Genomic DNA, 27,100 nt, shown 5'->3' on the forward strand with positions numbered 1-27,100 from the left:
TTGTTCACTCAAGGTCAAGTGAATTGATTTGCTCATCTTTTCTTCTTAGATTATCCACTGTGCAACATTAAGGCTGACTGCATATATTATATGCATTTAAGTCCATAAAATTATGGATTCATAATTCTGTATGGGCTAAAGTACATAATTTCTCTATGGAACAGCTCATCCAGAAGAACCAAAAGAGCTTTAATGTCCAATGCCAGACAATAATAAAAGATGCTCAAATAGAAATATTACTGTCCAAAATTATCTGATTATATAGCTCTAATAAAGCAAGGTATATTTATTAAAATGTTCAAAGCCAGCTATAAAAAATAGCGGTGTGGTAATCTAGAGTTGAGCGACTTTGGTCGGATCGGGTTTCGTGAAACCCGAATGAAACAAAATAAGTTTCAGATGAAACTCGTCCGACTAGAGCAAAACAAAGTCGGAGTTTCGTCCGAAACCCGACCCCAATGCAAGTCAATGGGAAATAAAAGTCGGACGAAACTCCGACTTTTTTTGCTCTAGTCGGATGAGTTTCATCTGAAACTTATTTTGTTTCATTCGGGTTTCACGAAACCCGATCCGACCAAAGTCGCTCAACTCTAGTAATCACCATATGCACTGCAACAATATACAGTAGTGTTCTAAATAAAAAAATGAAAAAATGCTAGCATGCTGATGCGGATACAGGTGGTTCATTATAAAGGTAAATGGCCAACCCCAGTAGAGGGATTTCCATAAAAAGTTGGCACAGTGTTGTGACTAGTAATATGCCTTATATGCTTTACTGCCAAATATGGTCATGAGTAGAGAGGAGCTAACATTTCAAGGTTCAGTATTGTTTGATTTGCTGAATGGCTCGATGAACACACACTGGAGCCTATTTAAATTCAATGGGAGGCCAAACCAAACGTATACTCAACACTTTGGAGGGGAGAAAGGATGACAAAAATCTTCCCAAACAACTCAAATTAGGGGCAGACACCAAGAAAAGTGGAATCAATTGACTCACAGTAGAATTTTACAAATGGTACAGAAGCAGTCAGCCATGGGCCATGCATGAGGTATCAGGGACGGGGCCATCATTTACAGCTTGGAATTGAAGTTCTAATGAGAACCTGGTGGTTAAGGGAGCTACTTAAGCCTTCTTAGCTGGAAGCCCTGATACCCCAAGCAATACCTCCATTTTCTTCCATCTACACTCAGATGGCACAAACTTCAATTTCATACAGTAATATTGGTAGAAAAATGTAAGGAAAGTAACACAGGTAGTTGACTGAAAGTAAGTGCATGCCTGACTGTCTGGAAGCCACCAGATGGAGACCCAACTTGAAGTCTTCACATTTCAAAAAATATTTGTCACATACCAATAAAGTGGCATTAATTTCCACAGACAGAAATATTATAATAAGCCTATGACACACCTTCCATCATAGGCAACCCATCAGATGGAAATCCAACTTGAAGTCTCCACATTTCAAAAAATTATTTGTAACATCAGCAGCAGTAGTAACCTCCGTGGTGCGATCATTGTAAGTGAGCCCTTGGGAACATTATTTCGGCTGCAGTACATCCAGGTTGGGATAGTGGTGGAGAAATTGCTTTACCACCAGGTTGAGAATGTGAGCCATGCAAGACACATATGTGAGGTTGCCTCAGCATAGGGCCACCACCAGGTTTGCACCGTTATTGCACACAGCCTTCCCTGGCTCCAGATTCAGTGGAGACAGTCATTGCTCTAACTCAGCCTAAATAGCAGAACATGACTCTTGAGCTGTGTGACTGCAATCTCCAAGGCATATTCATTTTAACTCATTTTCTCAAAGAAGAAAAAAATGATGCACTCACCATTTAGATTCAATATTCCAAAGTCTTTTTTATTTCATTCATGCAACAAAAGACTTTCTACAGGATTTGTGTGCTAGGGAGGCATGCAGGGAGCGTGCAGATGGACTACTGCCATTTCGCATATTATCACTTCAACGGGTCCAGGACATACTGGACCCGGTGAAGCGATAATACACAAAATGGATGTAGACTTTGGAATATTGAATCCAAATGGTGAGTGCTGCATTTTTCTTCTTTGAGACAATAAGAATGAATATGTACTTTCACTGCTGAGCACCCCGTATTGGACAACTATGCTGTTTCATTCAGTTTAAATGGATCATTCATCACATTGAATTGTGATTGAAGCAATGCTCTAGTGCAGTTCTTTCGGTTTCTTTTGGTGGAGATAAATATTCATTTTAACACTGTCTGATTGCGGTCAGCAATGGCTTCACAGTACAAAGGTGGGTGGGATTCTATCTGCACTGTTGAAACACGTGCCTGGTTATGTGAGAGGTGGAGGGCACAGGTAGAAGCCCTAGAGGAGGTGGAGAAGCCAGTAGCAGTGGAGGAACTGTTAGATATAGAGGTTTGTCCTACAAGTCTTGGGGATTCAAAGACTTGTGGAGCAGCCCCTTGACGGCTTGCACCCACAGCTATCAGAGTCACCCAGTGCCAAGTCAGTGAGATGCAATGCCCCTGCCAATGTTTGCTCATCCAGGTGTCAGTGGTTAAATGCACCCTGGCAGACATAGATATTTTCAGAGAACAGGACAAAATGCTGGAGTGTGAGTGAGGTGCAGGTGGATATGTTATAGTGGATTGAGAAAGATGTATTGTGCTAGGTGACACAAAAACATCAGACATGTCCACTTCTAATACAGCTGACTGGCTATCACTCACCCTGACTGTAGGGGGTAAACAAGTGGAGTTTCTGTGGCTGTAGACATGTGTGAGAAATTTTGGCACAGTGACAGAGGATTAAGAAGCAGCAGATGTGGCTAATGGGATGGGCGGTGGTTGGCGAGACCCACTAGTTAGCATTTTAGCTCAGTGAGACTCCCAGATTAAGGCATCTTGATGCATGTATTTGTCATAATATTGCAATTTACTGAGCTTTTTTTTGCAAATTTGGCAGATAACGTGAGTTGGGTCATACTTTTTTGTCTCAAAAAATGGCCTGGCTAGGCAACCCTTGCTGCCTCTGCATTCTGCAAACTATCGACTGGTTGGGGGTGAGGATGCATTGCCTTGTCCAGCAATGAATCCAACTTGAAAATATTTGGGGCATTAGTGGATTCTGTGAATCTTCGGAACAGACCTCTGATGACCATGGAAAAAAATGTGTGAGCAGGTCTGCAGAATGGTCCAGAAAGGGAGCTAAGTAGCACGTCCAATAACAGATGTTACCCATGGTCTTTGGCTAGAACAAGATGGTGTTTGTTCAATTGAGCTTTCATTAACATTAACACCTAAAGGCCCCTTTACATTTAGCGATGCACCAGCGATCCGACCAGCGATCCGACCCAGTCAGGATCGCTGGTGCATTGCTAAATGATCGCTAGTGAGCTGTCACACAGGCAGACCTCACAGCGATGCAGCAGCGATGCAGCGCACGATACTCACCTTTCACACACAGCGATCCTGACGTCCTCCCGCCCGCCTCCACGCGTTGCTCGTCGGCGCCAGCAGGAAGCCCAGCAGGAAGCAGACGACGAGAAATGGAGCCAGCCATTCTCGCGCGATCAGCGATGGACAGCGGGGGAGCGGGTCGGAGGTAAGTATCACACATAGCGATATCGCTAGCGATATCGCTATAACGTCACAAAATCGGTGACGTTATAGCAATATCGCTAGCGATATCGCTATGTGTAAAACCCCCTTAACTCATGTACACTTTGAACACCAAGCCTATTCCCCCTTCCACCATGACTTCGCTTTTTCCCACTCTTGTACCCTGCTGGTTCACAACTTTAGGCCCACATCTGTCAGCCACCTGTCACTAAATGAACAATCACTATTTATTTTCTTAGATAGTGTGCCTGAACAACACTGTTATACCTAATGATTTTTAAGTGGAAATCAGCTGCTCTCTGGCCTGTCTGGCACTCCTAGCCCCCTTTATTCTGGGGCAGACACTACCCTGCTTTTAGAGAATATTTCTTGGTGCAGCTTTGCTACCCCTGTACTGACACTGGAAAATAATAATAATAATCTTTATCTTTTATATAGCGCTAACATATTCCGCAGCACTTTACAGTTTTGCACACATTTTCATCACTGTCCCCGATAGGGCTCACAATATAAATTCCCTATCAGTATGTCTTTGGAGTGTAGGAGGAAACCGGAGTGCCCGGAGGAAACCCCCGCAAACACGGGGAGAACATACAAACTCCGGATGGCATTCAAGTGCTGTCCAATTTTTTATTGGACTCATTTATTTGTGGTAACAATTTTGATCCGACACTTGGATAAAAATCAGACATATTTGTGCAAAAAAACAACCATATATATCACATCCTATCCCAGTCATGTGATTGTTACCACATAATCACTAATAATATTCTTTACCAGTTAGGAAATATCCAGTTTTTAGCTAACTCACAATAAAAGATAAATAAAACAATATAATAAGATGCAAAAACACAAGAGACATGAATTAAATAGCAAAAAAATAAAAAATAAATTAATAAATAAAAATAATTAATAAATAAAAAATATAAAATGCGATAATTTACCGAACTGTGACTGAATTTTGCCGACTTTGAGTAAAAATGCTTGTGAAACCGAACACCAGTCTGACTGTGCTACATTCGTGCCAAATTTGAGATTGGAAAATGTTTTCCGAACAAGTTTGCTCATCTCTAGTCACGAGCTTCATATTTCAATATTTTTTGCATAGATATGTGTGATTTTGATCCAAGCATCAGATCAAAATTGTTAATGCAAATAAACGAGTCCATTAAAAAATTGGACAGCACTTGAATGCCATCCAATGTCAGTACAGGGGTAGCACAGCTGCAACAAAAAACATTCTCTAAGAGCCAGGGTAGTGTCTTCCCCAGTTAAAAGGGGATTGGGAGTGCTAGGCAGGACAGAGAGGAGCTGAAAGTGGGGTCTCAATTATTAGTGAAACAGATAGGGCATATTGTCACAAAGAACATCAAGTGGTTTGTTGTCTGCCTAGTGCTTAAGTTTGACATATTGGATAAGTATGGTTGTAGTACACTTACACTCATAAAAATTCAGCACAGTCCAAAGACTGCTGAAAATTATAAGCAGTGTCAATCATCCACGCTTAAAGGCACCAACCGTAGCATCTAATTCAAATATTGTGAACAACGTATTATTTACAGTATGTACTCTTACACTCACAAAGGCTCTGCACACAGTACAAAGGTAGGAAAAACTTATCAACAGGCACATTCATAAACCCTTGAAGGTGACAACTAAAATATTAAGAAAGTGTAGTTGATGTGCTCCAATACGCATAAAGGCTCTGAACAAAGTGAAAAGCAATAAAAAAAAGAATAAGGAGGTTAATACAGTGATCCATAGACCCTTGAAAGCAACAACTAAGAAGGCCTCATTATAATATTTTGAAAGTGTAATGTCATGATCCCAGTGCAGGTTTTGACCTGCACGTCAGGGGTTAATGTCTTGAGCCCAGTGCAGGCTTTGACCTGAACACCTGGAGTTAATTATTGTGGCCTCTGTTTCATTCAGGGAGAGCTTCTTATAGCCCTGGGAAACTCCGATCCCTGTCAGTTATACTTTTGCCTTTGGCCGAGTGTGTTGACCCCTGTGTGACTGTGCCTGTTGGTTGTCTTCTAGCTTGCTTATATGGTTCTGACCCAGTTCTGTCCCCTGTTGTGAGTTTGCCTGTTGATTCTGTACTGTATATCTGTTTCTCTTGTTTCTGACTTCTTGGCTATGTCCTGACTATCCGTTCTGTCTAATCCTTTGGTATTGCCGTGCTATCTCGCGCTTTGACCCCGGCATGATCTGTTTATGTCCCTGTCTATGCCCCTTGGTAACTTTGTCCCACAGTTACCATTCTAAGAGTTTTCCTGCAGCTCCTAGCTCTCTGGAGTTTAGGCCATGGCCCCAGCAGTCACGTGCTTCAGGTCCTGCTGGTCTGAAGCACGCATCTTCTGTGCTGCTGCCCGCTCCACAGGTATCTTAGAGCACAGTTTGTCTTACTCAGGACATGCGCACTGGCTCAGTGAGCAAGTGCAGTGCAGTGTTCTTGACATTATAACTGACCGTGAACTTTTTTTTTTCTTTCCTCACTTCTGCAGCATGGACCCAATGCATGCTTTTTCTGAGCAGGTGAAATGCTTGACTCAGTCGCTGCACAAGCTAAGTCTGGAACACCAAACTCTGGCCCAGTCCCAATGGCAGGTTGCGGACTCGGTTCAGGAGGCGCTTTCCGCAGGCTTTCAGCAGGTGGGGAATAGAGATGTCATTTTAGTCCCACCCGAATCCCCGGTTAAGTTACCAGATACATTTGCTGGCTTAGGGGGTCCCCACATGCCTGGGCATTTTCTCTTTCCTCTTCTGCCCCTGAGAGAATGACTGTGGATGCGTTTTTTGATGCCTTAGGGCTTATTTACGATGAGCCGGATAGAGTGCGTTTGGCTGAGGACAAGGTGATGAATGTCAGGTGGAGCACTCGGCCGAGTGGTTCTGTTCTGAATTTAGACATTGGGCAGCTGAGATTTCTTGCAAGAGGTGTTATGCAACTTGAAACACCATTATTCTCCAGTGGAGGTAAGACCCGGACTCCTCCTGTGGCTATGGAGGTGAGCGCTGTCACCTGCAAGGAGAAGGAAAGAAGACGCCGCCGGGAGAAGCAGTTGTGCTTCTATTGTGGGGAATCTGGACATTGGAAGAAGGACTGCCTCTCCTGTCCATCATCCTCCAAGATGGCGGGAAACGACTAGGTCTGGGTAGTAGTTGAGGAGGCTACCCAGACCTTCAGGTACAATTTTCCTCACGTGCAAAAATTATGCTTCAGGTGGAACTGGAACTTGGTGATGGTCCTGTTCAGACTACTGCTTTTGTTGACTGTGGTTCTGCTGTGAATCTGATTGATACCCGAATTATGACTCTTAATAAGATAGGGACAGTCAGGCTTCAGGATCCTGTTAAACTTGTGGCAATTGACTCGTCCCCTCTTACCCATGACGGTATCTGTTTCAGGTCTGAACTTTTTTCTTTAAAAGTGGGTTCCACTCATGTGGAAAAACTAAGCTGTCTTGTGTTAGATAACTTGCCTGCAGGACTGGTACTGGGGATGCCTTGGCTTCAATGCCATAATCCTACCATTGATTGGGGAACAGGGGAGATCACTCAATTGGGATGCAAGGATAAATGTTGTAACCTGGGACCTCTTGTTAACTCTGTTAAATCCGTATCTATGTCGTCTGTCGGTCTGGAAGGTATTCCGGAGTACCTGAAGGATTTCAAAGACGTTTTTTCCGAAAGTGAGGCTGAGGTGCTGCCACCACATAGACCCTACGATTGTGTCATTGAGTTAGCACCCAGAGCCAAGTTACCTAAAGCACGGTTGTTCAATTTGTCCAGGCCTGAGCCCCAAGCAATGAAGAAGTACCTAGCTGAGAGTCTCAGCAATGGGCATATCAGGCCTTCTGTGTCACCTGTGGCAGCAGGATTCTTCTTTGTGAAGAAGAAAGATGGTGGTTTGTGTCCGTGCCTCGACTTTCGGGAACTTAACAACATAACGTTTAGGAACACTTACCCGCTTCCCCTCATCCCAGACTTATGTAACCAGTTATCTGGGGCCCAATGGTTCTCCAAGTTAGATCTCCGGTGGGCCTACAATCTGATAAGGGTTCGGGAAGGGGACGAATGGAAAACTGCATTCCTCACATCAGAAGGTCTCTTTGAAAACCTGGTAATGCTGTTTGGGTTAACTAATGCACCCGCTATTTTACAGAACTTTATCAATGTTGTGTTTTCTGACCTGCTAGGTTGTTTTATCATTTTTTGGTTGACATTTTGGTGCATTCCCTGGACAGTCAGTCTCACTTGCAACACCTGCGGACAGTTCTCCAGAGACTCAGGGAGAACCAATTGTTTGTTAAATTGGAAAAGTGTTCATTTTTCGTACAGGAACTGTCTTTTTTGGGGCTGATTGTGTCCTGTGAGGGGTTTCATATGGATCCTAAGAAGGTGCTGGTGATCATTGACTGGGTTCAGCCTCGAGATCTCAAGGGGCTCCAGCGCTTCTTAGGATTTGCGAACTATTACCGGAGACTCGTTAAAGGTTTCTCACAAGTGGTTAAACCACTCATGGATCTTACCCAGAAGGGGGCTGATGTAAAAAATTGGTCTGTACTCGCTAAGGAGTCCTTCTCAGCTCCTAAGAAATGTTTCATGTTCGCCCCGGTGTTGGTCCAACCAGACCCGTCCAAACCATTCATTGTTGAGGTGGATGCTTCTGAAGTGGGGATGGGGGCTGTGCTGTCCCAGGGTCCGGCCACCCTTACTAATCTCAAACCCTGTGCCTTCATCTCCAAGAAGTTCTCTTCAGCTGAGAGAAACTATGATGTAGGCAATAGAGAACTTCTTGCGGTCAAGCTTGCATTCAAAGAATGGAGGCCTTTTTTGAAGGGGCGGCTCACCCTATCACTGTTATCACGGATCACAAAAATTTGGCATACCTTGAATCTGCTAAGAGGCTTACTCCTAGACAAGCCCATTGGTCACTTTTTTCATGATTTCAATTCTCCATTACTTTTCAACGGGGTCCAAAAATGTTAAAGCGGATGCCCTGTCCAGAAGTTTTGACCCGGTGTCTCCCCCTGAGCCACCTTCCTCCATTCTTCCCCCAGAAGTGGTAGTGGTGGGGGTCTCATCAGAGTTAGAACAAGAAATTTTAAGGGCTCAGTTCCTCGCTCCAGCAACCAGGCCAGGGGATAAATTGTTTGTTCCAGATTTATTGCGGCCTAGACTTCTGCAGGAGTTTCATGAGTCTAGGATGAGTGCTCATCCCGGTATCATGGCCACTAGAGAGGTAGTAGCCAGGGTTTTTTGGTGGCCTTCACTGGGGTCCGATGTCAAGAAATTAATTTCTGCTTGTGGTGTGTGCCCGTTTCAAAGTTCGCATTACCGTCCGGCGGGGAACTCCTACCTTTACCGGTTCCTGATAGGCCATGGACTCATCTCTCCATGGACTTTATTACCGGTCTTCCACCTTTCAGGGGCAATACCGTGATCTGGGTGGTGGTGGATAGGTTTTCAAAACAGGCCCATTTCATTCCCTTGGCAGTATTACCCTCAGCAGAAACATTGTTAAGGTTGTTTGTGCAGCATGTGGTCCAATTGCATGTGGTACCCCTGAATGTGGTGTCTGACAGAGGTGTGCAGTTTGTGGCCAAATTTTGGAGGGCATTCTGTATGAAATTGGGCATCTCACTCTCCTTCTCGTCTGCATATCACCTGGAGAGTAATTGTCAGATGGAACGCACCAATCAATCCCTGGAACAAATTCTCAGGTGTCTGACCTCCACCGGACAAGAGGATTGGTGTGATGCATTACCATTGGCGGAATTCGCTTTTAACAATCGGGTGAGTCAGTCCACCAACCTGACTCCATTCCTGATTAATTATGGGTTTAATCCTCATTTTGGGGAGTTTTCACGGGTGGATTCCGGTTGTCCAGGGGCAGAGGGGTCCGTTCAACGGTTAAAAAACCTCTGGGCTGAAGTCCAGTGTAATATCTCTAGGGCCCAGGGGAGGTACAAATATTTTGCTGATAAAAAGAGAGCCCAAGGACACATGTTTCAGGTGGGGGAGAAGGTTTGGCTTTCCACACGTAACATCAACATGAAGGTACCATCAGCTAAACTGGGACCAAAGTTCATTGGTCCATACGAGATTATGGAGATCGTCAACCCAGTTGCATATAGGTTGCGTCTCCCCGCCTCCTTAAAAATATCCAATATCCATTAAATCTCTGCTGAAACCCGTGGGGCCTGTCAAGGAGGACTCCAAATCTGTTGTTCCTCCAGTGTTGGTGGAGGGTCACTTGGAGTATGAGGTCGGACATATTGTGGACTCTCGGCGGGTGCACCGCTCCTTGCAGTACCTGGTCCACTGGAAGGGATATGGACCAGAGGATCGCTCATAGGTCCCTGCTCACGCTGTACATGCAGATTGCCTGGTTCGAGCTTTCCATGCCAAATACCCGGGGAAGACTGGGGTCCAGAGGCCCCCCGTTGAGAGGGGAGTACTGTCATGATCCCAGTGCAGGTTTTGACCTGCACATCAGGGGTTAATGTCTTGAGCCCAGTGCAGGCTTTAATTATTGTGGCCTCTGTTTCATTCAGGGAGAGCTTCTTATAGCCCTGGGAAACTCCGATCCCTGTCAGTTATACTTTTGCCTTTGGCCGAGTGTGTTGACCCCTGTGTGACTGTGCCTGTTGGTTGTCTTCTAGCTTGCTTATATGGTTCTGACCCAGTTCTGTCCCCTGTTGTGAGTTTGCCTGTTGATTCTGTACTGTATATCTGTTTCTCTTGTTTCTGACTTCTTGGCTATGTCCTGACTATCCGTTCTGTCTAATCCTTTGGTATTGCCGTGCTATCTCGCGCTTTGACCCCGGCATGATCTGTTTATGTCCCTGTCTATGCCCCTTGGTAACTTTGTCCCACAGTTACCATTCTAAGAGTTTTCCTGCAGCTCCTAGCTCTCTGGAGTTTAGGCCATGCCCCCAGCAGTCACGTGCTTCTGGTCCTGCTGGTCTGAAGCACCCACCTTCTCTGCTGCTGCCCACTCCACAGGTATCTTAGAGCACAGTTTGTCTTACTCAGGACACGCGCACTGGCTCAGTGAGCAAGTGCAGAGCGGTGTTCTTGACATGTAGTTGATGTACTACTACAATGATAAAGACTTTTCACAATTTGCAAAGACAGAAAACAATTATAATTAGGATCATCCAGTCATCCATAGACCATTGAGAGCAACAACTGGTGGGCCTCATTCAAATTTTGAAGATTAAAAATATTTTATGTGCTGTTGATATCTGTTCTAGTATGTAAAAGTTGGGGCTAATCCAAGCTTTGTTCAATTTTATCAGATTAAGCCTGTCTGTTTTAACCCCCGGCGGCACTGAAAACCCCCTCAGGCAAGACACTAACAGCAGGGCAGAACAACACCTCCAAGGCATAGAGGAACAGCACATGCCAAGTGTTCAGCTTGGAAAACCAATAGATGAATGTCACAGAGGAACTAAGAAGTATGCAGGTAATGCTTAACAATCTTTAAAAACTTTTCCCTCCTTGTCAAAAATACCCAATCATCAGGCCCTAGATGCTGGGAGTGAGTCATAAAATTGGCCGCAGGCCTTTGACAGTGTAGCCCTGACTCTGCTGTACCTGGTGTGTTTCTCCCTCGCCTCTCCTCCTTTGTTGGACAAGGAAGTTTGCCCCTGCCACTAGCGTTGTCTGATGGGAATAATCGTTTTTATAGCACCATTTTAGAAGACCACTCTGCCTCAAGAAGGAAAGATGCAAGGCTCTCCTTGTAGCACGGTTCTAGCAGGGTGAATAAGCAGCACTCTTTTTTGTTCAAGATTAATGTAACTCAAGGGTCATGGGAAAGGCAGCGGTACATAAAGTCGGCCATATGTGTCAAGCTCCCTACAGTCAACACTTCCCTGTCTCCACCATGATGATGACTCTCGATCTCCTCCTGCATGTCTTCCTCCTTATTCAACTCCTCAGCCCATCCACGTAAGAGAGATGGGAAAAAGCTTGTGTCGGAGCTAGCCATATAGAATTCACCATCAGTCATTGAAGCTGTGCTCCCACACTTCATTGTCAGTGCCCCAAAGAACTTTGGTAAACTCAAGGAGATCACCAAGAGCACGGTGCTTACAGTCATCTCATTGAGGTCACCACAGTTCATTGTGCTGGTTTGCAGTGAAGTATGGAAATGCAGCCTCAGTGACCTGCTGTAACCTCTATGTCATTAGCACTAGCCACTGAGGTTATGCTCGCAGCAACTCATTCTCATGGTTTTCAGCCTGGAATGTTGCATCAGGGCACCATCCAGTTTGTAAGCCACATATCACAGACATGGATTACGGCGTGGGAGAAATTCACTTTGGACAGGTGAGGGATATGATTGTTAACTAATTTTCTATGTTTACAAGGGACAATGGCTTCATTGGAATGGGCATAAGGTGAGTATTTTTGTTGTTTATTATTTCTGCTTTTTACAGGTGACAGGGGCTTCAATTGAATGGGCGTAATGGGAGTATACATTTATTTTTAAATAAATTTGTAAACAAGGTGTGAATTTTAACTTCAAATAAATGACTTTATTCTGGCTGTTTTTTAGTTACAATATGACTATGGGGTAAGTAATGGATAGGTGTTATGATGAGTCACCGAAGGAGGAAAAAACAAAATACCAGCTAAGTCCAGAAAAACCAGAGAGGTTGGCAGCTATCGGATTGCACACCCCTGAACCTATCCACAACAACTAGCAGTAGCCGTGGGGGGTCCCTACGGTGCCCTAGACCCCTCAATCACAGCCGGAGAGCTACATAGCCTAAAGACAGAAAGGGGAAAAACTAAACTGCCCCAGAGCAGACCCCAAAGCAATAGGCAGCCCCCAACATATAATGACGGTGAAGCAAGATGAAAACACTAACACAGATAGAAAGATAGGTTGAGCAAATGATGGGGCCCAAGCTAACTACATAGGACAGGATAGGAAAGCTGCTGTCTGCCATCCGCAAAAACCCTATCAAAATGAGCCAACCTACTGATAGGAAAAACAGGCCCTGAAGTCGCTAGGCTTCAAAAGACTATATCAGCACTCAGGTATATTCTGAAAACAGAGCAAAAGATCAACAGATCAGAGACAAAAATGGAATTCAGCTCACCCCCGGCCGGGGATGGCAGAACTCCCAAAAAACAAGGCAAAACAAAAACAAAACTGAAGAGTACAAAGCAGAGCAGAAATACTTAGCTTTGAGACGCAGGAATCAGACTGGTCTCCAAGAATCCAGCAGGAAAATCACCAGCCAGGAAGAAGGGCGTCGGCAGCCTTATATCCAGTCCTCAATTCCAGCCACCCAGTTATCATCTAGCTGCCAGGTGTTTAGTAATCAGTCTCACTACCTTCCTTCACCAGAGGAGGGAGTTCATCAGACCTCAATGGTGAAGGGAAAAATGAACTCACAACAGATAGGCGTCTTATAGATGCTTCTCCACTACTAACCTCTGAGCGTAATGTCACCTGACAGTACAAAGGTGACATCAACCCCACAAATATTACCCCACTTTCCACTGCAACAGGGCAAGTGGGAAGAGCCTTGCAAATTGCCAGAATTGGTGCATTTAATAGATGTAGCTTTTCTGGGGGTTGCTGAGGGCTGTTATTCTTAATATACACAAATAGGCCACAAACAAAATAAATTTGGACAGAGAACCCAAAATTAGCAAATACAACGCAAAAACACTTGGAGTATAATCCCAAAAAATATTTTTTATTGAAAAAAACATCAAAATGAGTAATAAACCAGAGGTTTCTAATGCACACAGAAGGACTGAACACTAGCAAAGTATCTGAAAATAATGCGCAAAGCCCATAATTAGATAGGAAAAATTAAGTAAATACCATAAAGGCATAAATACAAATATAACCAAGACTTGCAAGAAATAAAGTGCATAAATTAACACAGATTAGTCATGCCTGAATGTAACAAGAGACCCATATATGAATGAAGTGAATTTAATAAATAAATGTGCCAAGTGACAAGAATGTATATATAAACACCAAAAGCACTAAACAGATTATATATGCATGAACCTGCATTTATTGTCTGCAAACTAAAGTGCTATTTAGTGCATAATGAAAGGAAAAGACCAAGTGGTCATGGAAAAACAGTCAAACAGTCAGGGATTCAAGAGACGTAACTAAAGGGATGTCAGTATAAGAGGCAAAAACCTGCATTCATTGTCTGCAAACTAAAGTGCTATTTAGTGCATAATGAGAGGAAAAGACCAAATGGTAAAACAGTCAGGGACTCATGAGACATACTAAAAGGATGTCAGTATAAGAGGCAAAAACCTGCATTCATTGTCTGCAAACTAAAGTGCTATGTAAACATCAAAAGTACTAAAGAAATTTTGTATGCATGGGACTATATTCATTGTCTGCAAACTTAAAGTACTATTCAGTGCATAGTGAAAGGAAAAGACCCAGTGGTCATGGAAAAACAATCAGGGACTCATGAGACGTATTAAAAGGTTATCAGTATAAGAGGCATAAGTATGCAAAGTAATCTTACAAGAAGCCAGTGGAAGTCCAGCAACCCCAAAGCACGTTTCGTGTCTCACTTCATCAGGAGGCGATATTTTTTTGGATTATACTCCAAGTGTTTTTGCGTTGTATCTGTTATTTTTAGGCTGGTTGGGGCAATATCCATGGCTCCTACCCAGTTTGAGAATACCAGACCCAGCTGTCTGCTTTAGCTTGGTTGGTTGGTTTTGTCAAAAATGAGTGGCACTCCATGCCATTTTTTGTATTATTTATTTAAATAATTGAAACACAGCATGAGGACCCCTCTATTCTTGATAATCAGCCATGATAAAGCTGACAGCTGAGGGTTGCAGCCCGCAGCTGCCTGTTTTTTCATGATGGTTATCAAAAATAGAGCAGACAACACATTATTTTTTTAAAATTTATTTATTTATAGCGCAGGCATCAGCTAATGAATACTTTCATCAGCGGCGCTTGCTCTCACAGAGACAGCAGGCGTAGGTTGTACTCTCTCATTAGCAGACACCTGTGACTGGAGGTAAACTTCTACCATCGGTCACAGCTGCTGGCTCACACTGTCATCTGACAGTGTGGGAACCGCAGCTCTCTGTCCCTTGGTAATAATCTTACTGCCGATCAGAGCCACTGATGTTTCTCTCGCTGTTATTCCTGGAGAAGTCCGTGTTTGGGTCTGTGCCTGAACAGAACCATGTTAAACTGTTTGAATAAATAATTAATCAACAAAAACTTTTTGAAGGGTTTTCATCAGTGTAATATACCATTGTAAGTTAACAAGAACCATGTTAAACTTTATGAATGACTAACTGAATCCATAAAATTTTGAAACTTTTTTAGTGTAATGCACCACCGAAATTTAACACAAATCACGTAATAATGTATGGATGAGTAATTAAATCTAGAGAAATTTTGCAAGACTTTTTGGAGTGTTATGTACCACCGAAATGTAACAGAGTACCTTATACTCTGTGGATGACTTGTTGAATACAGACAACTTTTTTAACACTTTTTTTGAGACTTATATACTACCAACATTTTACAGAAAGCACCTAATACTGTATATGTGACTAATTGAATCCAGACAAATTTTTCAATGTTTTTGGGAGTCTTATATACCACCAAAATATAACAGGAAGGAGGCAACTAATACTCTGTGATGACTAATTCAATGAAAACACATTTTTCAATGGTTTTTTGAAGTCTTACTTACCATTGAAACGTAACAATGAGCATCTAATTCTCTATGGATGACTAATTGAACACAGATAACTTTTTCAACACTTTCTTGGAGATTTATATACCACCAAAATATTACAGAAAGCACCTAATGCTCTATGATGACTAAAGGTACTGTCACACTAAGCGATATCGCTAGCAATATCGCTATAACTTGTGACGTTATAGCGATATTGCTAGCGATATCGCTGTGTGTGATACTTACCTACAACCCGCTCCCCCGCTGCTTATCGCTGATCATACGAGAACGTACAGGACTGTTTCTCGTCATCAGCTTCCTGCGGCGCTTCCTTCTGTGACGACGAGCGACGCGTGAAGCCGGGCGGGAGGACGCAGGATCGCCTGATGTGACAGGTAAGTAGCGACCCCCGTCCCCAGCGATGTCGCTGGTAAGATCTGCCTGTGTGGCAGCTCACTAGCGACCGCTTAGCGTTGTACCGCGTTATATCGCTGGTCGGGATCGCTGGTACATCGCTAAGCGTGACAGTACCTTAATTGAATGCAGACAAATTTTTCAAGACCTTTTTGAACTCTTAAGCTTCATTGAAAAGTAACAGCGAGCACTTAGTACTCTGTTCTGTGAAATACTAATTGAATAAAGACAACTTTTTCAATGCTTTCTAGGAGTCGTATATACCATCAAAACATTAAAGGACCTAATACTGATAATGTGTGCAAAAACTGTAAAGCGCTGCAGAATATGTGAACGCTATATATAGAAATAAATATTATTATTATTAATACTATATGTATGACTAATTGAATACAGACAAACTTTTCAATGCTTTTCTGGAGTCTTATATACCGCCAAAACATTGCAGAAAGCACTCAATACTATATGGATAGCTAATTGAATCCAAACAAATTTTTCAATGCTTTTTTTGTGTCTCATATATCACCAAAATATCACAGAAAGCACCAAATACTATATGATTGACTAATTGAATGAAGACAATTTTTAAACACTTTTTTGCCATCTTAGTTACCACCAAAATTTGACAGAGAGCACAAAATACTTTATGGATGACTAATTTAATAAAGACAAATTTTTCTACTGTTTTTTAGAGTTTTATATACTACCAAAATGTCACGGAAAACACCAAATACTGTCTGGATGACTAATTAAATTTAAACACATTTTAAAATGCTTTTTAGGAGTCTTATACACTGCCAAATTGTCACAGAAAACACAAAATACTATATGGATGACTTACTGAATACAGACTAATTTTTCAACTCTTTTTTGGATTCTTATGTAGCAATGAAATGTAACAGAGGGCATCTAATGTTCTGTGGATAACTAATTGAATCCAGATAAATTTTTAACTCTTTTTTGAAGTCTTAGGGTACTGTTACACCTGTCGATGGACCAGCGATCCCGACCAGCGATATGACGCGGTCAGGATTGCTGGTGCATCGCTAGGTGGTCGCTAGTGAGCTGCCACACAGGCAGATCTCACCAGCGACATAGCAGTGGTCGGGGATCGCTACTTACCTGTCAGACACGGCGATCCTGCGTCCTCCCGCCCGGCTCCACGCGTCGCTCGTCATCACAGCAGGAAGCGCCGCAGGAAGTGGCTGACGAGAAATGATCCAGCAGCTTCTCGCGCGATCAGCGATAACCAGCGGGGGAGCCGGTCGGAGGTAAGTATCACATGCAGCGATATCGCTAGCAATATCGCTGCAACGTCACAAAATCGGTGACTTTACAGCGATATTGCTAGCGATATCGCAGTGTGTAACGGGGGCTTTACACACCTTTGAAATGTAACAGTGAGCACTTAATGATCTATGGATGACAAATTGAATACCTACAGCATCTTCAATGCTTTGTTGGAGGTTTATATGCCACCAAAATATTACAGAAAGCACCTAACACTCTATGATGACTAATTGAATGCAGATAAATTTTTCAACACCTTTTTGAAGTCTTGCGTATCTTTGAAAAGTAACAGTGAGCACCTAGTACTCTATGAAATGCTAATTGAATACCCACGACTTGTTCAATACTTTCTTGGAGTCTTATATACCACCAAAACACTAAAGGACCTAATACTGAATGGATGACTAATTGAATCCAGACAAATTTTTCAATGCTTTTTTCGAGTTTTATATACTACCGAAATGTCACAGAAAGCACCAAATATTATATGAATGACTAATTGAATGAAGACAAATTTTTAAACACTTTTTTGGAGTATTAGGTACCACCAAAATTTGACAGCGAGCACAAAATACTCTATGGATGAACAGTTTAATATGAACAAGTTTTTCCACTGTTTTTTGGAGTTTTATATACTACCAAAAAGTCACAGAAAACACCAAGTACTGTATGGATGACTAATTAAATTTAAACACATTTTTAAATGCTTTTTGGGAGACTTATATACCACCAAATTGTCACAGAAAGCACAAAATACTACTTGGATGACTAACTGAAATGAAATGTACCACAAAGCATGTAATACTTTATGAGTGAGTAGTGGAATAGAGATAATCTTTTTAAATACTTTTTTGGAGCCCTACATACCACAAAAATGTCACATAAAGACATAAACCAATATATGGATGACTAATTGAATACCAACAATGTTTTTAAAACTTGTTTAAAGTGTTATGTACCACTCTATAGATGAATAATTGAATCCAGACAAATTTTCAACCATTTTGGAGTCTTATATACCACTGAAATGTCACAGAGAGCACCAAATTCTACATGGATGACTTAGGGAATCCAGACAAATTTTTTAAAACTTTTTTGGAGTCTTACATACTACTGAAATGAAACAGAAGGCAACTAATAATCTATGGATAACTAATTGAATACAGGCAAAGTTTTGAATGCTTTTTTTTAGAGACTTCTGTATCACCAATGTAACAGATAGCCTCCAATAGTCTATGGATGACTAATTGAATATAGACAAATTTTCAACTTTTTCTTCAAGTCTTATGTACCACTGAAATGTAACTGAGAGCACATAATATTTTATTGATGACTAATTGAATACAGGCAATTTTTTCAACACTTTTTGGAGTCTTATGTACCACTGAAATTTTACAGAAATCAACAAATACTGTATGAATGACTAATTGAATCCAGTCAAATTTTAAATGCTTTTTTGTAGTGTTATATAACACCAAAATGTCACAAAAAGCAGCATGTACTACATTTATGACTAATTGATTCCAGACCTATTTTTAATGCTTTCTTGGAGTGTTCTATATAAAAGAAATGCACCACAAAGCATGTAATACTCTATGGGTGAGTAACTGAATCGAGAAAACATTTTCAAAGCTTTTTTGGAGATTTACATACCACTGTAATGCAACAAGAACCACTTTAAACTGTATGGATCACTAATTGAATCCAGAGAAAAAATTGGAACGTAATTATTTTGAAAGTGTAGTTAGCGTACTACTACACTTATAGAAAAATATTCAGAATTGAGAGTCCTCAGTGGTTGATACATTTTTAATGGCTAACTGAAAAGATGCTAACACATTGCAAGCTTTCGAGACTACTCAGGTCTCTTCTTCAGGCTAGACTAATACAAAATCTGAAGTTACTGGTATTGAAAGGTAACTTCACATCTCAGAGAGAGAGACGTGTTTGGGAGTATAAATTTATGACGACCTTTCACACTCTCAGTGCTGGAATGAATGTATCGCATGGATTTATGTCTTTTTACATCAATTAAGAAATTTGATTTCAAGACCTTGTGGAGGCATCACAACACATTAGGAGACCCCAATCAGAGGACTATAAAACATCCAGACTCCTTATCTATGAACTGGTCCAATATTTATGTTTCTCCCTCTCCCATATTGATAGTTCTGCTTCACGTCACTTGTCTTATCTATTGCATTTTTTCTGTGTTGTATTGTGCATAAATATGTGACTCTTCAGATTTTGTATTAGTCTAGCCTGAAGAAGAGACCTGAGTAGTCTCGAAAGCTTGCTAACATGGCTAACACGGTACAAAGATATGCATCTTTCCTGTACTACACTTATATAGACTTTTCAGAAAACACAAAGCCAAGAACAAATTATATGGAGTCATGCTGTCATTCTTTGAAAGGCAACAAATGTAGGTCCTTATTCAAATATTTCTAAAGTGTAGTTGATGTAATCCTATATTCCTTCACTCATAAAAGCTTTAGACAAAGTGCAAAGCCTGAAAAATGTATAAGGAATGGTCATCCATACACCCTTGAAGGCAATAACTGGAGGGCCTTATTCAAATCTTGAATATTAAAAACACTTTATGTGCTGCTGTCATCTGGTAGTGTGGAAAAGTGGGGTCTAATTCAGGCTTTGTTTATTGATACTAGAGTGAGCCTGTGAGCAGTTTCTGTCTTTATTTGTTTACCCCCCAGCAGCACTAAAACCCCTCTCAGACAAGATGCTAGTCGCAACGCGGAACAACATTGCCTATGCAAGGATTTGGAAATCCCTGATGATGGTGCATCCCAATGTGCAAGAACAGGTGTAGGGTGGGGACTGCTGCACCAGTGTCATGGACTGGGGTCTTGGAAGCACCTAGCACAGGGGAAGAGGCGGTTATGTCACCCGCTGGCAGTGCTGGCACCAATCGTGGATCCATGCATCCAGTCCATTGAGTTGGGTGCTTAGATGACATGTGACTGATCATGCTGGTGGTGGATAGGCATTTAAATTTTGTCGTTGGATGATTTTTTTGTAAGTGCCTTATGATGGCCCCTCAGAATGTGCAAGGATAGTTTCAGGGTGTGAGGTATCTGTGTCAGTATCATTGGAAAGGGATTGGATAGCACCCTGCACAAGGGACGATGCAGTTGTGTCACCAGATGGCACCAATCATGGACCCAGGTGTTTGGACCACCGAGTCGGGTGCTTAGTTGACATGTGCCTGATCATGCTGGTGGTGGTTAGGCTCAAAGTGGTCAGGTCCCTGCTGATCTTGGCATGGCATTGGTTGCAAATGACCATTTTTCTTTCTGTCAGAACTTTCTTTAAAAAATTCCCAGACTGAGGAACACCTAACTCTTCCTGACTGTTTCAGTTCTACCGATCCCTCCCTCTCAGCACTGCTGGCCTCCTTCTGCTTGCCAGATTCCCAGGTTGGGTAGGTGACTTCATCATCCACCACCTTGTCTTCCACCTGCTCACCATGGTCCTCCTGACTTGGTGACTTAACAACAACCTGACTTACCAACTGTGTCTAATCATCATCTTCTTCCTTAGACAGAAATTGTCGATCCCCAGAGAAATTTTTTTGTGGCTGTGGCTACTCTAACATTTGTGCTTCACTAAACTGCATCTCCTCCTTTCCCTCTTGGAACATGTAGGGTGAAAGGCCGCAATCAAGAAATGTCCTAGTGTGGGATCACTATTCTCCTGAGACTAAACATGGTGGGAGGAAGGAGGGTCAATATGATAATATAGTAATCTAGACTGTTGGCTGGTGAGACTGAACCATCTGAAAGACTGGATGGTGCTGCCAAACATGCTGGAAGCATTATCTGCTATCTATCCAACCACTTGTTGCCACTACTCAGGCTTCAGAATGATGTACCATGTCTCTATGCAAACTGGGACAGGAACCTATGTGGATGGCCTGGATGGATGGGATGTTTCTTGTGCTCCAGCAACAGACATAGTCGAACCTGCCCCAGGTCCTCGTAGTATGAGTGCATCATTATCAGCACGTCCACTTCCCTGTCCCTTGCCACACGCCTTATGCATTTTCTTATTGCTAGGTCTCTTAAAACCAAGTTTATTTTTAGTTTAAAAAAAAGTTACCTGCTGATTGATGAGTAATTTAATTCAGAAAAAATGTTGAACGCTTTTTTGTAGTATTATATAACACCGAAATGAACCACATAGCATGTAATTGTACATGGATTAGTAATTTAATCCAGAAAAATGTGTCAACACTATTTGGGAGTGGTATATGACGCTGAAATTTAAAACAGACCATGTAAAAGTATATGATGAGTAATTGAGCACAGAAAAAAATTTCAACTCTTTTTTGGACTTTTATATAACACTGAAATGGACCACAGACCAAGTAATAGTATATGGATGAGTAATTGAATACAGAAAAATGTTTCAATGCATTTTTGGACTGTTATATAATACTGAAATGTACCACAGACCACGTAACAGATGAGTAATTAAATTTTAACTCATGTAATTTTAACATTTTACTTCCTTAACTGGGCATGTGGTGTGTTTTCCTATTTACTTTATGAATGAGGGACCCTGAAACTCATAACATATATGAGTACTATGCAAGAACTGCCAAAAATTAGAAGAAAGAGGGACTCCAATATGAACTGTGTTAGACATTAAGTAGGGCCTCATACACATTCTGTTGAAATTATTAGGTAGTGAGAGTCCTATAATCATAAAGCCTATGCACTATGTCCAAATATTTTTCAAAATAAGAAGGAAGAACTGCAATACACCATAGAATACATGTAGGTGAGGGCCTCAGAAAACATTTTTTCACAAATTTAAGGAGTGGGACTCCGAAACCGTTAAAGCCTCTGCACTAAGTACAAGGGCTGCCAAAAATTAAAAGGAGGGACTGCAATACATGCTGGAAAGCACATAGAGGAGGGCCTCAGAAAACATGTTTTCCTATTTTTAAGGAGTAGGACTCCTAGACTAGTAAAGTCATCATCTACCTCTTCAGGCACTAATTGCCATTCTTCACCATCATCTTCCTCTGACCATGGTTGCTCAAATATTTGGGCATCACTATACATAAGCTCCTCATTTTCCTCTTGAAACAATGCAGGATGAGAGGCCAGTATTAATAAATGGAAATGTAAAGAGCTCCTTGGAGTGTCCGAGTGTAGGATCACTTGTCTCCTGGGACTCGCCACAGTAAGAGGAAGAAGGATCAAGGTGAGGATTATGTTGTTCAGACTTTTGGCTAGTGACACTGGACCGTGATGAAGAGAGGATGGTGCTGGAAAACATACCAGAAGCATTATCTGCTATTCAATATACATCTTTTTGCACTTTTCTGGCTTAAAGAGTGATGTCTCCTGCCCAACTGTAAAGTGGGACAGGAAGATAGGTGTTGTGGATGAGCATGTTTGCTGTGCTCCCTCTGCATTGACAGTTTCACCTAGCCCATGGACTCAGCCCCTTACTGCATGCCTTGCACATTATAAATTAGGTATATATTTATATGCCAGCAAACTTTCCAGTTATAATAGGTAAAGAAAATAGCCTTGAAATTTCACTTCACAAGGTGAACTGCGGTGAACTCGCTGAGGTCACCGCTGCACATTGAGACTTGTTCTCATAATGCTACCAGTGATCTCGCTAAGGTCACCACTAGTGTTGAGCATTCCGATACCGCAAGTATCGGGTATCGGCCGATACTTGCTGTATCGGAATTCCGATACCGACTTCCGATATTTTTTCAATATCGGAATTCGGCATCGGAATCGGAAGTTCAGTTGATTGACGGCCTGACGTCATCATGATGCGCGATGTGTGCGCATCATGATGCGCCGTCATTTCAGGCCTTCCGGGGGTCTCTGCCGGCCTGCCAGGGGGCTGTGCCGGCCTGCCGGGGGGCTGTGTGGACTGCCCGGGGTCTCTGCCGGCCTGCCGGGGGGGCTGTGCCGGCCTGCCGGTGGTCTGTGCACCCTGTGGGGGTCTGTACCGGCCTGCCGGGGAGCTGTGCCGGCCTGCCGGGGGGCTGTGCTGATGTCCGGGGGTCTGTGCAAGCATCGTCCGATGGGACTACAAGTCCCATCGGGCGATGCCTGCTACCATGACAGTGATTGACACATTAGCCAATGATGGGACAGTAGTAGTCCCATCATCCGGCTAATGTGTTAAATGTTAAAAAAAAAAAAAAAAAAATACTACATACATACTACATGCATGCTACATACATACTACATGCTACATACATACTACATATATACTACATACATACTACATACATGCTACATACATACTACATGCATGCTACATACATACTACATGCTACATACATACTACATGCTACATACATACTACATATATACTACATACATACTACATACATGCTACATACATACTGCATGCTACATACATACTACATGCATGCTACATACATACTACATGCATGCTACATACATACTACATGCATGCTACATGCATGCTACATACATACTACATGCTACATACATACCACATACATACTACATACATACTACATACTACATATATACTACATACTACATATATACTACATGCATGCTACATACATACTACATGCTACATACATACCACATACATACTACATACATACTACATACTACATATATACTACATGCATGCTACATACATACTACATGCTACATACATACCACATACATACTACATACATACTACATGCTACATACATACTACATATATACTACATGCATGCTACATACATACTACATGCTACATACATACCACATACATACTACATACATGCTACATATATACTACATGCATGCTACATACATACTACATATATACTACATGCATGCTACATACATACTACATGCTACATGCATGCTACATACATACTACATACATACTACATGCTACATACATACCACATATATACTACATACATACAATACATTCATACAATACATACATAGACATACAGTACATATAACATAGAGTAACATACTTACCAATACTTGTCACATTGTTCCCCGAAGCCATTGTCTTTCCGGAATAAATATTAACATAACAAACCACAAAAATACTCACCCACGATCCGAAGCAGTCCACGAGTGTGTCCCACAACGATCTTGGGTAGAGAACTGCAGCATCAGATGATGCTGCCGTTCTCTACGGGCTGCAGGAATCCAATGACGGAAGGTAGGTATCCTTCCGCACTGTATTCCTCCGCCACTTAAAAAAAAAAAAGTCCCTAGTCTCACTTTATGCCATTGCTGCGTGGGAATTTCCCACACAGCAATGGCATAAAGTGAGACTAGGGACTTTTTTTTTTTTTAAGTGGCGGAGGAATACAGTGTGGAAGGATACCTACCTTCCGTCATTGGATTTCTGCAGCTCGTAGAGAATGGCAGCAACAGCTGATGCTGCAGTTCTCTACCCAAGATCGTCGTGGGACACACTCGTGGACTGCTTCGGATCGTGGGTGAGTATTTTTGTGGTTTGTTATGTTAATATTTATTCCGGAAAGACAATGGCTTCGGGGAACAATGTGACAAGTATTGGTAAGTATGTTACTCTATGTTATATGTACTGTATGTCTATGTATGTATTGTATGAATGTATTGTATGTATGTAGTATATATGTGGTATGTATGTAGCATGTAGTATGTATGTAGTATGTATGTAGCATGCATGTAGCATGCAGTATGTATGTAGCATGCATGTAGTATATATGTAGTATGTATGTAGCATGTAGTATGTATGTAGCATGCATGTAGTATATATGTAGTATGTATGTAGCATGTAGTATGTATGTAGCATGCATGTAGTATATATGTAGTATGTATGTAGCATGTAGTATGTATGTAGCATGCATGTAGTATGTATGTAGCATGCATGTAGTATGTATATGGTATGTATGTAGCATGTAGTATGTATGTAGCATGCATGTAGTATATATGTGTTATGTATGTGGTATGTATGTAGCATGCATGTAGCATGCATGTAGTATGTATGTAGTATGTATGTAGTATATATGTAGTATGTATGTAGCATGTAGTATGTATGTAGTATGTATGTAGCATGCATGTAGCATGCAGTATGTATGTAGCATGCATGTAGTATATATGTAGTATGTATGTAGCATGTAGTATGTAGCATGCATGTAGTATATATGTAGTATGTAGCATGTAGTATGTATGTAGCATGCATGTAGTATATATGTGTTATGTATGTAGCATGTAGCATGCATGTAGCATGCATGTAGTATGTATGTAGTATATATGTGGTATGTATGTAGCATGCAGTATGTATGTAGCATGCATGTAGTATATATGTAGTATGTATGTTGCATGTAGTATGAATGTAGCATGTATGTAGTATGTAGTATGAATGTAGCATGTATGTAGTATGCATGTTGTATGTATGTAGCATGTAATTTTTTTTTTTTTTTTTTTTTTTTTACATTTAACACATTAGCCGGATGATGGGACTACTACTGTCCCATCATTGGCTAATGTGTCAATCACTGTCATGGTAGCAGGCATCGCCCGATGGGACTTGTAGTCCCATCGGACGATGCCTGCACAGACCCCCGGAGCCTGCACAGACCACCGGCAGGCCGGCACAGCCCCCCGGCAGGCCGGCACAGCCCCCCGGCAGGCCGGCACAGCCCCCCGGAGCCTGCACAGACCACCGGCAGGCCGGCACAGACCACCGGAGCCTGCACAGACCCCCTGGCAGGCCGGCACAGCCCCCCGAAAGGCCCGTACAGACCCCAGAGAGGCTGTACAAGGGCAGGAAAGGGTTTTTCTTATTCCGATACCGGAAGTCCCATAGACTTGAATGGGACTTCCGGTATCGGAATCGGCGATACCGATACTTTTTTTAAAGATCGGCCGATACCATCCGATACGATACTTTGAAGTATCGGACGGTATCGCTCAACTCTAGTCACCACAGTTCAGGGACCTGGTGTACAGTGAAGTGAGATGGAATGGTAGCCTCAGTAACCTGCGGTAACCTGATGATGTCACCGCTAGTCACTGATGCTGCATTTGCAGCAGATCACTCTCCCATGGTTGTCAGCCTGAAGGGTCGCATCTTGGCACCATCCAGGTTAAAAACCATGTACCGCAGAAATGGATTATGGTGTGGGACAGTATGTCAGACACATGAGGGATATGTTTTTTTATTTGTATTTTTTTACACAAGACCAGGGGGCTTCAGTGGAATGGGCGATAGGTGAGTATTATTGTTGATTATTATTTTCTGTTTTTTACAGGGGACAAGGGCTTCAATGGAATAGGCATAAGGTGAGTATAACTTTGTTATTTTTAATTAGAAAAGTAAAACAGTGTGTATTTTATTTCAAATAAAGGACTTTATTCTGGCTCTGTGTTTATTTACAATCTGACAATGGGATTAGTAATGGACAGACGTCTTATAGACCCCTCTCCATTACTAACTTTTGGACTTAATGCCAGTGGCCATAAAACAGCTGACATCAACCTCTAAAATATTAACCACACTTGCCACCGCCTCAGGGCAAGTTGGACAAGCCTGTCAAAGTGCCAGAATTGGTGCATCTAATATATGCACCTTTTTTGGATTGGCTATGGGCTGTTATTTTTAGGATGGTGTGGCCAAAATCCATGGCTCCTTAACAGCCTGAGGAAATTAGCCCCCAGCTGTCTTCTTTAGCTTGGCTGGTTGTCAAAAGTAGGGGGGGACCCCACACCATTTTTTAAAATTATTTATTTAAATACTTTTTTAAAAAGTTATGAGGATACCTTTATTCTTGATAATTAGCCATGATAAAGCTGACAGCTGGGGGTTGCAGCCCGCAGCTGTCAGTTTTGTCATGCTGGTTATTAAAAATGGAACAGACCCCACTCCATTTTATTTATTTATTTATAGCTCAGGTGCTCGTGTGCTCTCACTGTTATCAGTACTATGGGAGCTACAGCGCTCTGCCCAGTGGTAATAATCTTACCGTCCATAAAAGCCGCCAGTGTTTCTTGCACTTTCATGCATATGACAGTGTTTTTATGCAG

At 42.0% G+C, this 27,100-nt stretch overlaps 1 protein-coding gene across 1 annotated transcript in view; it reads right to left on the reverse strand.

The window, feature by feature from the left end:
- The window catches only part of HCRTR2 (hypocretin receptor 2), a 193,198-nt gene that overhangs the window by 86,299 nt on the left and 79,799 nt on the right, over window positions 1-27,100 (reverse strand). The gene's annotated exons all lie outside the window — the stretch shown is intronic.

Source organism: Dendrobates tinctorius, unplaced genomic scaffold (genome assembly GCF_039654945.1).
Source record: "Dendrobates tinctorius isolate UK_male_01 unplaced genomic scaffold, ASM3965494v1 ptg000107l, whole genome shotgun sequence".
In the NCBI taxonomy this organism is placed as follows: Eukaryota; Metazoa; Chordata; class Amphibia; order Anura; family Dendrobatidae; genus Dendrobates; species Dendrobates tinctorius.